General features: G+C 43.7%; 1 protein-coding gene across 2 annotated transcripts in view; it reads left to right on the top strand.

The window, feature by feature from the left end:
- Window positions 1–908: 908 nt before the first annotated feature.
- si:dkey-238f9.1 (chemokine-like protein TAFA-2) overlaps window positions 909–15,430 on the top strand; it is a 94,529-nt gene continuing 80,007 nt past the window's right edge. Inside the window, exon 1 of one of the 2 annotated variants that reach the window (XM_034586398.1) lies at window positions 909–1,418. The gene's annotated coding sequence lies outside the window, so the exon portion shown is untranslated. The remainder of the gene's footprint in view (window positions 1,419–15,430) is intronic. The other variant, XM_034586399.1, reaches the window with a different exon arrangement.

The following is a 15,430-nucleotide window of genomic DNA, read 5'->3' as shown; positions in this document are numbered from 1 at the left end:
GAAATGGAGAGATGATAATGCAATTACTGGAGACGGGAGGCCTTTGTAGACAGGGCAGCGATAGTGCTTGAGGAGAGCGGGAGCTGAGCATCAGAGGCAAACAGAAGTATTATCATAACCTTGGAAAGTAGTCAGTCAAGGTTTTCGGAGTAAGGGGCTGCAGACAAGTTGCTGATGGGAGGGTCAGCATCTGTGTGAGGGATCCTTTTTTCCCCTCACCCCATTTCTCTATTTCAATGGTCTGTATTTGTATAGTGCTTTTCTTGTCTTGATGACCACTCACACACACTATTACACAGTGTGCAGCACCTTCTCTATCACACACTGCCGGCACAGCTGTCAGGGGAAATTTGGGGTTCAGTATCCTGTCTAAGGACACATCAGCACACGGAATGGAGGAGCTGGGAATCAAACCACCGACTTTGGGGTGGTGCTGTAACTACAGAGCCATATCTACCTACACAGATAGGTAGATAGATAGACAGATAGATAGATAGATAGATAGATAGATAGATAGATAGATAGATAGATAGATAGATAGATAGATAGATAGAAATGAAACTGATGTGTATTTTGACATAACAAGAGGGTAGATGGATGGATGGATAGATGTATAAGTACAGGTAGGAATAAATTGATGGATGGGTACAAAAAAATGAATCATACTACATCATAAACCAACATATTTCCTCAATATAGAATCTGAAAATGTAAAAAAACAATCTTAATAAATCTGAAACACTAATTAATGCTGTGAATCAAACTATATATTGGGAAATAATATCATTTTAGTTTTATTTTTGTTATTTTAGAAAGGGTCTCACTAGATAAACTCCACCACTACTGTCCACCACCACTGGATGGAGCTACAACACCGGCGCAGCGCCTCCACCTGGCCGCTGCACGCACCCTGCGACGCATCCTGCTGCTCACTCTCTCATCTCATGTCTCCACCTGCCCCCCCCCCCAAAAAAAAGAGTAAACCCCCAGTAATGCACCGAGTTGTGTTGGAGGCAGGAACCTCCGTCAGAAAGCCCCGGATCCACGCGGTATGAGTCCCGGCTCGGAGCTGCACGGTCCCGCCGCGCTGTCGCTCCGCTGGGTGGGAAGTTGCTGTGAGTCAGAGCCGGAGGAGCAGTAACTTTTCCAGACTTGAACAAGTGCAGCAGCAGCAGCAGCAGCAGCAGCGAGTCTCCAGCAGCTGATCTCAGACCAGGCTCCACTCTGAGGATTGTGCGTCTGCAGACATCTGACTTTCCACCGGCGTCTCCATCCAGATGTGTTGTGTGATGCTTCCTGACGCCACACGGAAATGGCTTTTTTCCTCTAAACAGCAGCTCTCTGGTTTTTTGGGGGTTGACAATGGAGAATAAATGAAAGGGGACGTTTCCCGGGATTAAGTGACTGCACGACGACAGGTAGGTTCTCTCACCTTTTATTTGTTCTATCCTCTCAAACTGTGGAACATGTGGTTGAATTGAGTGTGAATGATCAAATCCAAACAATCCTGATGGTTAATTTCTGACGCCTGTTACAGCCGAATCAGCCAAGCAGCCGAACCTATGAACAAACTCAGCGGATCGATTGGAACTATCGATTGTTTCCACTGTAATAAATAGTTATTAAGTTGTTTGGGGATAATGGCAGAAAGGTGGAGAACAGGTGGAGCTGCAGGCTTTCATGTTGTCTTCATGTCAGACTGATGCAGCAACATGGAGTCAGATCAAACTAGACATAAATCAAGTTTCCTTCTTCATCAGATCTGCTCATGGATTGGTGCGTGAGGGATTAAATTAACTGCGTTCAAATACAGAAGGAAACTTGTTTTGTATCATGTTAAAATGTTTAACATTCATAAGTGAGGCAGGTGACGTGTGTTGATCCCATCTGTGTCCAAAAAGTCATTATTTGACCATGAGATCAGAGAAGAAGAATCGAAAACCTCATCTTCCTTCCTGTCTTTCTTTCCTTCTTGCTCTCTCTCTCCTTCCTTCCTTCCTATATGAACTCCCTTCTATTATGTTTCTGTTTCATTTCATTCTTTTTTCTGCTTTCTGTCATCCATCCATCAACCCCCCTCTCCCTATACTCTCCATCCATCCATTCATCCACCCCCCCATCCATCCATCCATCCCTCCCTCTCTCCCTATACGTATTCATCCCTATCTGTACTTATACATCCATCCATCCCTCCCTCCCTCTATCTGTACCCATCCATCCATCCCTCCCTCCCTATATCTGTACCCATCCATCCATCCATTTCTCCCTCCCTCCCTCCCTGCCTATACCCACCCATTAATCCATCCATCTATCCATCCATACCTACCTACCTGTACTCATCCATCTATCCATCCATTTCTCCCTCCCTCCCTCCCTGCCTATACCCATTCATCCCTCCATCTGATGCAGCAGATGACATCAAATGTATCCCCCCCATACGTATCAATCCCTCCCCTATATGTACCCATCCATCCAACCATCCCTACCTGTACTCATCCATCCATCCATTTCTCCCTCCCTCCCACCCTACCTGCCTAGACCCATCCATCCATCCATCCATCCATACCTACCTACCTACCTGTACTCATCCATCCATCCATTAATTTCTCCCTACCTGCCTATACCCATCCATCCATCCATCCATCCATCCATCCATACCCCCCCCCCCCCCCCAGGTAAAGCCCCAAACACAAACATCTCTATGCAGCTTGTAATGGGACCTGGAGCTGGATTCCCCACATGGACTTGTGTCCTCCCTCCCAGTGAATCCAACTTCTGAATGGAGAAGAAACCAGCTTAGAAGTAAAGTGCTGTTACATTTGTCGGACTACGTCGAGAAGCCCCTTATGGAAACAGGGGCTTGTATTTGCTGTCAGCCGCCTCACACTCAGAATTACATATTTATGGTTACACTTACACACCGCTGTGGACATTTCTCTCTCTCTACAACCCCTCCCTGCTCCGAACCCCCCCCCCGTCCCACTTCCTCTCTTCTTCTTTTTTTCGTCCCCCCCCATTCTTTTATCTGCCCTTCATCCCCTTGACAAGCGTTGTGCGGTCAGCTTTTTTTTCTTCCCCTCCCTCTCTTCCCCTCAATTAGTGCTATCATCGCATTTCATCCTGTGGAATACAGGGATGGTAATAGCCTTACACTCCTATTGCGTGGTGATACAATTCAGCTGTGATTAATTGAAGTCCCCTCAGAGAGTCAGAGGAGGCGTAAATCTTGCCTTTCACACTCACTGACAGGCCAGCCATTATATTGTTTTATAGATCGCCGTCAGTAGCCCTTGAAGCAGCCTGCAGCCCACTGTTGTTCTGGAGGGTTTCATTGTGCAGTGTTATTGGTTGGTATTGCTGACAGGCAGAGCAAAGGCCACCCTGGGATTTCTGGAGATGGGATCCCAGTGACAGTTCCACTGTATTTGACAGTAACATCGGAAACTCTGAAAATATATTTTTCTCCGCTCTTCAATGGTCGTCGTGAAAAGTGTGAATTTGTTATGGAGCTAAGGGGCTCGGAGTGAAAGTTTGTCTGTACATGTAAACACAACGCCGCCATAACCTCACCACACTGCACCATGGCATTCCTCCCCTAACAAATATGGCTGCTTCTGCAGGTTTTAGTGGCAATAAAACGTCCTCTTGTCTCAGAACACAGAGGTTACACAGATTAGCTTACAATTTCAAGTTTGTTTGTGTGTGTGTGTGCGTTTTTTCTAAGCCACCATCTCAGAGACATTGCAACAAACAGCCGAGCCTCACGAAGGCAGATCTCAGACTGGGGCTTGGAGAGAGCGAGTACTTGATATGCATGAGCCACCAGGTGATTTCCAGAGGAAGAGAACACCGTGGATAAGAGGCTTGTCTCTAGTTTTAAGGAGCCACCCCAGGCAGTATTTGTGTTCTCCGGCAGCTTCCTGCTCCCTCTGTCAGATCAATAGGCCATAATATGAGAGTCTGGCTTGTGTTTGCAGGCACAACGCAAGACAATACACACACTGTGTCTTTATATTCCATACATGAATGCACAGTGCTGTGGAAGTTGCACTGTTGGAATCGCCTGTTGAGGCTGCAGTCCTTCCAAATGTCTCCACGTGAGACTACATTTCTCTGTAGTGTGGACGTGCTGCACGTATTGGTGGATGCTGGATACATATAGATGTGAAAGCCTGGTGTCCTGTCACAGAGAACATAGCACTGCAGCACCACGAGTTGACCATAAAATCCTGGGTATTGCATCATTGCAGAAATTCTGTATTCTCCACCAGCCCTGCAAATTTGGCTTAGCGGAACAATAAAAAGTCAGCCATCTACTGTATCTACATGATTACACCCGATTTCAGCATTCACTGCTCAGCAGGGTTCATGGGCAAATGTGTTTAGAAAGCGCAGTTTGTTCCACCTCTCCTAACGCCAACTCGAGCTGCTCGGGTGAATCCGTCGGGGTGTTTAAAGGGAAATTCACATCCCCACCGTAGTGAACGAAATGCAGCATTGTGACACTCGTGTGCAGCTCCGTCATGTACGGAGGAGGAGGAGGATACGGGGAGAGCATATCCTGTGTTTTATGGAAGCTATTTAAAGGAGCATGCCCAAGATGGGCTTGCTGCAATGAACTGTAACCACCGACAAAAGACCAAGACAATAAACAAACAAATTGGTTTCCTGGAAGCCAGCAGTGTCCCACTCACTCGCCCGGGCTGATCCTTGCCGATGTGGCAAGCTGTTTTTTCCTCAGAGATTAGGCTGTGAAGCACAACTCCATCTCTTATTTATTCATGCTGATTTGCTGTGTGCATGTTTGGTTATGGGTGTGTGTGACTGTGTGTGTGTGTGTATGTGAGAGAGAGAATGAGACAGAGAGAAGAAGGGAGAGAGAAAATAAATATGTGTGTGTCCATCACACATGTGTGAACAGGCTTCTGTATCTCATACTGCACTATTAACATGATGGGCTCACTCATGTTCAAGATCACATGACACTGCTCATGTCATGAATTCAAAGTCATCATTCCAATAATGTTTGTTTAAATTCCTGCATTTTACAATTTGAGATTTGAGTTTGTTTTGGATGGATTTCTTTGCCACGTCATATTCCATTTATCGATGGGATAAGTATTTCAGGTCCCCCGTGGCTCTCGAGTTAAAAGGTAATAGACCTGTGTGAGGTGTCTGAGAGTTGGAGCACTTCTACATCTTGGGTCATCTTGAAAGTCGGCTAAAAAGTCCAAAAGATAAACAACGGGATACGAAAACATCTGGTTCTTTGTAAAAACGTCAAAGGTACAAGCCTGTGTACATAAAAACACAAGGAGAGATGTTAACTTCAACCCCCAGGATGCAGTTTGGTCAAAAGCATCAAGTGACAGAGTTTAAGATAATGTGACCAAAGCAGTGTTGTGCTGCCCTCTCTGGTTGAAAGTTTGTAGCCTGCTGTGGCACCTGCAACCAGACTCATCAGTGATGTCACTTGAGCTATTTGTATTCTTTCAGTTTCACGTCTGTTTCCTGTTAGAAACGTCATCAACACACCCACTGACTTTAACTCTGTGATGGCAGGAAAAGAGCTAGAAAATGTCCTTAGCATCTCCCTGGGACATTTGCATTCTCACATACAGCCCCTCCAAAAATCTTTGGAAAATGTCCGGAGTTCAGTGCATATCTGAAATTAGGCCTTTACCTCCTTCAGCCCAGTATCAGCTGGGATCAGCCTCTGCCCCATGTGATCCTAGGGGGTATAGCTAATGGGTACGATGGAAAGATTCCCTGACACATGTCATATCGAAGCAAACTAACTTTCCAAATAGTCTTCACCACCCTGAACGTACTCGTGTGCACAGTGGAAGAAGCACGTGACTCTTCCTGGGAATTCAGCTGGACACTGAGGACGGTGACGTACGGGTGGAGAAGAGTCTTAGCAGAGCTTAGGAGTCCAGTCTTCCGTGGAGGTGGTTTTCAGCTTTGTCGGGCATCAGGCTTTTCCTCCGAGTCCCCTCCTCTTTCTCTCCCCTCCTTCAATACCTCTGTCTTTGCTGCCTTTCCTTGAGCTAGCCAGTGTTTGGCAGCTCTTCGCTCCCAATGTTGTGCCTTTGCGCTGAATTCCCATCAACTCCGTCTCCAGCTCAGCAGCGATGGAACTTAATTCTCCAAGCCCTTAACCATCGGCCCCCTGAAAAGGTTGGGGAATTGCAAATTTTGAGAAGCACCACTTCTAAACCCATGGTTCCTCCGGGAGTAAGGGAGCGCTCAATTTTTTCCTTGGCAGATTTCTCTCTCCCCCTCTGTTTCCCTCACTTGTGGTGCCTGAGGGTCCACACAGCAATATGTTTTTGCTCCTGCTCTTCTCTTGTGTTGTCAAGCTCCACCTCATGCCTGTAATCATTAGGCTCCAATTTGACCAGAAAATTGCAATTACAGGGTTTTGGAAAAAAAAAAAATAACGAGCCTGTAATTTTCTGCGCTCCTTAATTCCTTTGTTGACAATGCAGGAGCATGGATTCCTTGTTGTGGTTTATAATCAATCGAGTCGGACTCAATAAAATATGCAATTAATGTCAAAGGTCTCACTCCCTGTGCATCACAGAGGAAGGCTGCGTGTTTCCCTCTGGTTTGCACCACGATTTTGTCAGTTTCATCTTTTTTGCCCGTCTTTCCCCACATCATGCAAACAATATGTGTGTTGGATCATGTGACCCAACATGTTTCTTCACCATGAGGACCCATCCAAAGCGGGCTCCTATCTTCAAAAGAGACGCCCCCGTGTCGTTAAACGCGCCGTGCAGAAGCCGGCGTCGCAGCCTTGATCTAATGCCGGAGATGAGAATGAGAAATCTGGGTACTTGTGTTATCTCCGCCATGATAGAATTAGCTCAAGGGTAGCTGCAGTTCACGCTTCCCTTTCATCCGTTCAAACACGCTGTGCCTCTGTCAGTCAGCTACGTGCACAGTGCACTCGCACTATTAATACATACAGAAGACTCACTTTCCATTATTCTTATGCAGTTAGAATATTTTTTGCCCTGCCACATTATAATGTGATTAATTGATGAAGCACTATGAACAATCCTTTACCGGGATTTATAGTTGACATGTAAATATACTTTTTCCCTGATGCATGTTTGACCAATGATTGTCTGGGAGGGTGTCACATGAGCTCATGGACTCTTTTCTAGAAGGTCACTGCTCCTTCCAAGTAGAAATACTGTAAAAATGGGGCCCGATTGTTACAAAACTAAATAAAAAATAATACTAGATTTGATATATTCTGTTAGACATGTAACACACTTTTATTTTGATTTCAGAAATTAGCTGTTTGCATGCGTTTCTTTTCATCCTGTTATAGTTTGGGTGAGTAAAATCACAGTGTACAGGCAACGTAGAAGAAAATCAGGAAATAGAAATCAATTCCACCCCAGGGACAGTGTAAACACACCAAGACATAAATGGATAGGTCAATGGGCAAAGCTACCAAGTGCTCTCCAATTCTATTTCAGGATTTTGGACAGAAAGCAAGAGGTTTTAAAGTAAAATTAGCATTTGAGTTATTGTTAGTGAATATCCTGGTTTATTTTACAATATCTTCTGCTATGAGATCGTATGTAAAGATGGAAAACACGTCTCCTCTTGCTCCAATTATCCAGACATGGAGCTAAAACATCCAGAGAATGCGCAGTAACGATCAAGGGATTGAGCTGTGGAAGCAAGGTCCCATTAAACATGAGCCCCAGCTGTCAATCATGACGTTTCACCATATTCTTATAGCATCAAATCACTAATTAAAACCAAACTTACACATGAACAAACATCAGTGTGAGAAGAAATATCAATGAAAAACTTTATTTGATGTGTACTTTGACTTTTTAGTTTTGTCCCATACATAACATGGAGGAGGCTGGATTTATGACCATAGTACAGTCTCTGATTCCTTAACAGAGGACAACACCTACGATTACCCATAACACCCCTCTCTGTGTAGGTTCACCTGAGTGTTAAACATCACAGAACCACAATACCTTAAATCCCCAAAATATCCATGACGCAGCTTACGGATCTAAAACAGAAAACCTGCTGGTGTTTTCTGGTTAAAACCCTGAATGAGGCTGTGTGTGGCCCTTTACTGTATCCGTGTAGCACACTGAAGCATTTCCTGTTCGTGCCGCACACTAAGATTGATGCCTGTTTTTAGACCAGCATCAATTTTCAGATACAAAGCAGAATTATAAGCCCTGGGATGGAAAACAATTTTGTTCCTTCTCCTTCTGTATTCTGATTTGTCTTCCCTGCACTCTCTCACTCTCTCTCTGTCTTTCCTTCAAACACACACACACGTACACACACACACACGTACACACACACACACACGTACACACACACAAGCACTCTCTCACCACAGTGTGCAAGGTTACTAATTTCTCCTGGGCTTTGGACTTCGGCGTGTGAGGAGAAAATGAAAGAGAGAGGAGAAGCGCTGTTGCACTGGCAGCTCGGAGGAAGCCGCCCACATTGAAGGAGCCTGATATCACCTCTCATCTCATCTTTTTTTATTCCTTTTTATTTTCCGCTGCTCGCGTGTCTGTTCTGTCTCAGGGCCCAGAGCTCCCAGCATGCACCGGCCCTCCTCGGGACTGTGTCAGTTAAATCTTTGACTCCATTTACACCTGGTGTTTAAAATATGTTTTCGTATCCTTGTATCTAGATGGGAGTTTAACCTGGTTATATTTACACCTGGTACCAACATGTGTCTCCAGTGTCCACGTTGAGATCTGATCGCTCTGTCCAGCACACGTCACAAAGAAAACATCAAACAACAAAAAGATAGAAGAGGAATAGAGGAAGATGTTATTTATCGGTGCAGCCGTGTTATTGTGTATTTTCTTGCTTTGTGATTGGTCCCATCTTGTATAACGTGAGAACTAAAGAGAGCGCTGCTTTGTGTGTTAACTGGCTAGTGGCTCATAGCTGCTGATGCCTCGCTGGTTGGGAACAGTTGCGTGTGGTTATTACTTCCGCCCATGGAGTCATTGTATGTGGATTGCCAACACAATTGCGTTTGTGTTTCAGTGTGTGTGTCTGACCCCCTCCAGAGGTGGTTTGACTGATTGGATCACAACCCGTCCCTGATGCGTCTTGGATGCATTTACACCTGCGTTCTCATGTGGTCAGGCTTTATCCGATTGTAATCTTATCACCCAGAACACATTTGAATAGGCCACCACATGTGAATGAGATATTTGTTTACTCCACAGTTTCAGGTATTGGAGACACATCACACAAAATTGTGCGATGTGAGGAGACACTGGAAATCTAAGTGTGATGTTCTTGCATCCAATTCAAGTGTAAATGTCATCAATTAACTTCTTTGATGATAACATTCATTTCTAATTTAAACAATTTCATTAATGTGAGACGTTTTCTTCAAACAGCAAGAAAAGAACTGCAGCGTTATTCCCTCCGTAATAAAGTCCTAAATCCTTCAGGTAGATTTGAACATAGATTTGAACATATTGAAAATATAAATGTTGAAATAAAAAAAATACAGTAGCTATATCATTATTTAGTTTTTTTAAATATTGAATTAGACAGTTATCCAGTTTCTAATAAAACCAGAGATGGCTCGAGTCGGCTGATTATCGGATATTAGCTTGTTCCTGCTTCAAACTATCGTTATTATATCGGTCATTATATCAATTAAAACAAATAAATTGTTGATAAATTCCAGATTACAATTGGTATCATTGGCAGAGACAATAAAATAGGTTTAATTTGTATTAAATGCAAAAGTACACAGCTTGCCTGAATTTAAAATAGAATCATACATCTGCTATGCATGTGTTAATCGTCAACACTGCTGAACCTTAAGATGTAAATAGCCTTGAGAGAACCGTATGTTTTGATTTTGCACTATACAAATAAAATCGACTTTAATGGAAATTGTAAAACAAAAAATGGCAAATTGTGGACGTTTGTATCTTAGCTTTAGTTTCAGAATTATCTCACCCCTACACATTTGCGTCGGTGTTTTTTAGTCAGCGATGGAACAGACAATGTGATGAAGACAGAATGTTCATTATATTCGTTTGGATTTCATCCTCCTCCTTCTCTCGGGCACTGAAATTAGTCCAATTGTGATCGAAACATTATCTGGCCTCTGTTTCTTCATACAAACTCTCCACTGACTATTAATAGAACATTGCAACATCACAGCTCGTCAGTGCTCATGAAACTAGGTTGAATTTTGTCTTCTAAATATGCTCAATAAAAGTGTCTATTTGTGGGTTTTGTCAAAATTAGAAACGAACCAATGCTTTCATTATAATTGTCAAAGCTAGCCGGATATAAATTGTGCTCTTATTTCTTATTTCACCCTGTTAATGACGTGACGCAGCCAGTTTTACCTCTGACCCCGGACACCTCTCTGCTTCACCATTTAAGACATAATGGAGATATTTTTGCCGCTATTCCCTTTGTCCCTCCTGCACATCTCTTAACACCTTTTCCCTCGGCCCTAATTCATTTAATCATTTAAAACCGGGGGCCTCCATTATTGATGTCCCCCAGCTGTCTGTGGCCCTGGCCTGGCCTCCTGCAGCACCCCGTTGCAGAGTGTGTCTGGATGGACACATTCCCAGGCTGCTCATTAATTGATGCCTCAGTTGACGCCAGAGGGCTAATGCACTTTCACTCTCTGCTTGCTTTCCCTGCCGATCCAGTGTGCTGTCTCTCCCCCCCCCCCCCTTCTCGCAGAAGCTGGATGTCATGAATTTGTGCTAAAAAGGTTCAAAAGGTGTCTTCGCCCCACTGGCCCTCTAAGAGGGAAGACTATGTTAGAATCAGGGTTAGATCTGAGGGAGGGAGTGAGTTCACGGCCACGGCCACAGGAGTCGCGACTGGAGTGGACAGCAAACCTTTTCTCATTTTTTCTATCTCTCTCTGTCCTCGTTTGGTTTCTCTGGATCCGGGTCTCCCGTGTTCTCCGTCGTTCGGCTCAGTATGTGGGAGGTGGCCTCCTCCTCTGCTGTTGCCTAATTTGAAGAGCAGTCTGAACCAGAGGGGAGGTTTTTCAAGGAGTTCATTATGCTGAACACTCACCACAGGAAACACGACGTGAAGGATAAAAAGTTAAGTAAGAAAAATCATACAAAAAAAGACGGCAGGAATTCTGCTCGGGCAAAACAAGAGCTTTTTTATCTTCTTTGTCATCTCGTCCTCATCGGTTTTGTAGTTTTAGTTGCAGAGAATTCATGTTACTGCATTTGCTATTTTTTGGGCTTGTGACCCTGGAATAAAGATGACCTTGTATCAGGGCTAGCTTTTCAGGAAATAGCCACAGCCTCACTCTCGTTTTAAGCAGAGCTGGTGGCCACTGACTTCTTTTATCGCAGCTTTCAGACATGCAATGAGTGTCCCAGAAATCGTCCTGGTGTTGTGAATGTGTCTGATCCAGGCAATCTCCTGCTCCAAACCCAATTTTCCACAGTTTGCCTTTCACGTGTGAAGAACGCAGCCCAAGCATTCACAACAACAGGAAGGTTTCTGGAGGAGCGGTGCCTGGGCACAGCATGGAGGAGGCCGGGCACGATGTATCACGCTGCATTTTTGTGTACAGCACATCAACACCAGCGTCGGCCCATTTTGCTAAAAGCCCTCAAATGTCATTGTCTTTCCAAGTTGACATCTTAGCTGGTGTCTTCTATGTGAATGGTCACTTTTTCATCCTGATATATTTGTATTTTATCCAGTTTTGTGTCCGTTGCGTATTAGAAACGTCATCAACACGCCCACTTGCTGGCTGGGAATTTTGCGGACATTTTATTGGGGCAGGCAGGAAAATGTCCAGGAAAATGCCCAGAGCAACCGACTTGAACATTGGTGTTCTCACAACACAACTCCTCTGGAAAATGTCAGGAAAATGTTCGGACTTCAGTGCATGTCTGAAAACAGCTATGATTTCCCCCTTCTGATCTCACCATAGTCGGGTTCACTCCCTGCACCAGCAACACAAGCCTGTTCAGTCAAATTCAGCCTCGTACAAAATGTAAAACTCCCAGGTACTTTTCCCAGGATCGTTACCTCAGCGGCTGCATATTTTCACGAGTAGGGGACCAATGAGGGATGTTCCTGCCTCATTTGAGTAGTTTTTAGTGGCGTAAAGAGTCCTAATATGAAAATCTAAGATTTCTCTGTCTTGTTAATAATGTTACTGACCCTCAGGCTGGAAAATCACTGACATGCTCACATTGAATAGTTTCTGTCTGCAAGTATAAGGTTAATGTAGTGTCCTCTTAAGTCTCGTCTACAGGAACTGATCCGACCGCGGCTTCTTCAAGGGATTTCTCTTATGATTTCCAACACTTGACCTTGGTAATAGTGCTGTGTTCAAATGTGAAAACTTTTTGTCTCTTAAGTGTGTTTTCTTTCTCCCCCCCCTGAAATACAAAGCTTGCAGCACAGCAGCCTGTCGCGGATGCCCGAGTGCCAGCCTGACCGCTATATTAAAACTGTGCAAGAAATCAATTCAGGAAATATAGAGGCAATTATTTTGTCTCCCACATTCGCTGACAAAGTAGCAGCAAACCGTGCCAAGAAGAAAGTACGGAATTAAAGAGGGGGGGGAAATAAATAAGTCTCTGCTGTGGGGTTTGCATGGTGTGTACAGAACATGTGCGTGATTTTAAATCGTGTATACCTCTACAAAGCAGACGTAATTAATGAGGAGGGAGAATTGATTTTTACTGAACCTGGGACGGATATTCTACCGTGAACATGGACGGAGCATAGACTCAGAAAAGCATGAATTTTATGGTCAAGCAACCGTTTTGAAGTCAGAGTTAAGCATCAACTGTAGTTTTGTGTCCATCACTGTGTTGCCTGTAGAGTCAGTGCTCTGCCGTGAGTCTTGAGGTCACATGAGTCATAGAAAGTAGATATTGTAGAAAAGAGATCCAGATCTTTTTTTGGTGTACATTTTATGGTCCTTTTCAGTTTTTAACAGTTGAATTTACCTGTGAAAAACAGGTCAATGTTTCCTCAGTGAGAACTTTACTCTCATAAAGTTGTACAAAAATACAAAATAAATTTACACAGTTGTACAATTCAAGTGACAACATCTTCAGGAATCATGCACACAGACGTAGATTTCACTGTCTTTTAAATCAGATACACTGTATTACTAGTTTAAAATATCTCACAACAGCTCAGTAAACTCTCACAAAAGTCACCTAAAAGTCCATAAAACATATTTAGAATATAAAATGAAAAATATAAAATACAAACACCTTCCCAGGCATGTGAGTGGAGACTGAAGCAACCATCAGATTAAGACCTTTGTGGATCACACGTAAAATCTGATGTCGCTTAAATCTGTCAATACAGAATATCATAAACAATGTAAAATAAACCCTCATAGCATTTTAAACCTTTTTAAATGATTAAATAATTATATGGTTATAGTCAATTAATTAATTAATCCTTACAGATTTTTTCTTTTTACATTACAGACCATGACTTTTCGCTGAGTGTGTCATATTTAAGCTTCTCACAAGAGCAGGACAATAAATGTGTATTCAGACAACTAGATCACATCTGAGGCAAAACACATCACTGATTGTCCTGGTGTTGTCAACTAAATACTGCGAATTAAATCAGACTTTCTCATCAACAGGTTGTGATTTATGAGTTTGACTCGCCAGCGTAAAATCACCCTCATCATCATCATCAGTATCTTTTGTAATTCAAAACGAATCCCTGATTGATTCCATCTTTCATCACCGGTGTTAACTGTGTGAGTTCTGGCATTTGCTCCCTAATCAGAACGCAGAACTTCATTATGCTCACTGGTCTCACGCGAGCAGGGCGTTTTTTTTTTCAGCCTCTTATTTTCCTGTCAAATGAGGTGTGCAAAGATCAGCTGTAAGCCATCAGCTGCAGAGGCCAAATGGAAGGGTAATACACCTCTCCTTATGCAAAGATGCACAGCTGCGAACTATGTATTAGCATTTGGGAACAACTCAAACCTCATAATCCTCGGGATAATTAAAATTCCTCCTGTACGGCCTATTATCTGCAAATGAGGTCTATAAGGAGAGAGAGGGAGGGGGGGGGGGTTTGATAGCCGCTTGACAGCTAACAGTTTGTGGAGCCTCCATAGAATTAATGTTGTGAGACCTGGTGGACAGAGTTTCTGTATTCAGATGTGGAATATCTCGCCCTGGAAGCGCCCCCGGCACCACCGGGACTACAGCCGCGGACATGGACTTGGACATGTGCATAACGTCGGGGGGGGGGGGTTGTGAAAGCATTTTCCTCCCCATAGTTCTGCAGCAGGGACGAGGCTGCAGACAGAGCACGTCCTTTCGGAAAGAGCGTGTTCTATGACGCAACTGTAAGAATCTGACAGAACGTCATCCTGACCTCCGCGAAGAGACGACTAAATATTCACGGGGGAAAGGGAGGGAAAGGAAACGGTTCTGGCTCACTGCTAATGAACTGTGATATGTTATAGGAGCTGTCTCTTCCATCTGTTAAGAGCAAGAGAAAGGGGGAGAAAAGAGACTGTGGTGATGGTCGTCTATATGACTCCTCCTCATCCTTCCTCCCAGGCATTTTAGTGTATGTGCACCGCAGCGTCTCTGAACAAAGTCGGACCTGCTCATCAAGTCTACCGTGGATAGATAAAGGTTAATTCATTCAGCTTTTCCCTGTCAGAGCCTCCTGCTATACATCACTATACAGCACCAACATCACACACTGAGCGTCCAGGGATCTTTCCTTTAAAAAAAATTACTTTATTCATAGATTTACAGGTTACAGATGCAAAAAACTGAAGTAGTACAGAACCCTCTCGCCAAAGTGAAAAAACAACAACAACCCAAAAGAATGAGAAATATAGACAGAAAAAGCAAAACTATTTAATGTTCAAGATCGGAACATGGCAGCTTTAACTGGCTGAAAGGTTTCCAGGACCAAATCCTGGACCAACGGACCAAAATTTAAGTCTGACCAAAAGATATGGTCCTGGTCTGGATCAACCCGAACCATGGATTCATTCATTTGCATTGTCAAACTCTAGTTTTCGAACTTTTGGACCAAAAGCAGGAAGTTGGGTTAGCATTGAACAATGACAAAAGACAAAGAAGCAGCTAACAGGATCGCTTCCAGTCTGATATAATATTGACACAGACGTTCATTTGGTGCATTCGAAGTGCTGCACTTGAAGTTGTTGACGATAATACCGTAATCATAATACAGTGGCTATTAAATTAAAAGCGGTTCATTTACTCAAATGGAAAGACTTCTTCCCGCCGAATTGACATCACAGCGATAATAGAGCCACGCCCGTCTACAAACCAATCAATGTAAAGTATAGGTAGACGCAGCCTGTTGATGACAGGACGGACGTGACGGACTAAATTGCAATGTGAAACCTTAT

This window comes from Hippoglossus hippoglossus, chromosome 5, assembly GCF_009819705.1.
Source record: "Hippoglossus hippoglossus isolate fHipHip1 chromosome 5, fHipHip1.pri, whole genome shotgun sequence".
NCBI classification, from domain to species: Eukaryota; Metazoa; Chordata; class Actinopteri; order Pleuronectiformes; family Pleuronectidae; genus Hippoglossus; species Hippoglossus hippoglossus.
This window is presented reverse-complemented; position numbering and strand designations above follow the sequence as displayed.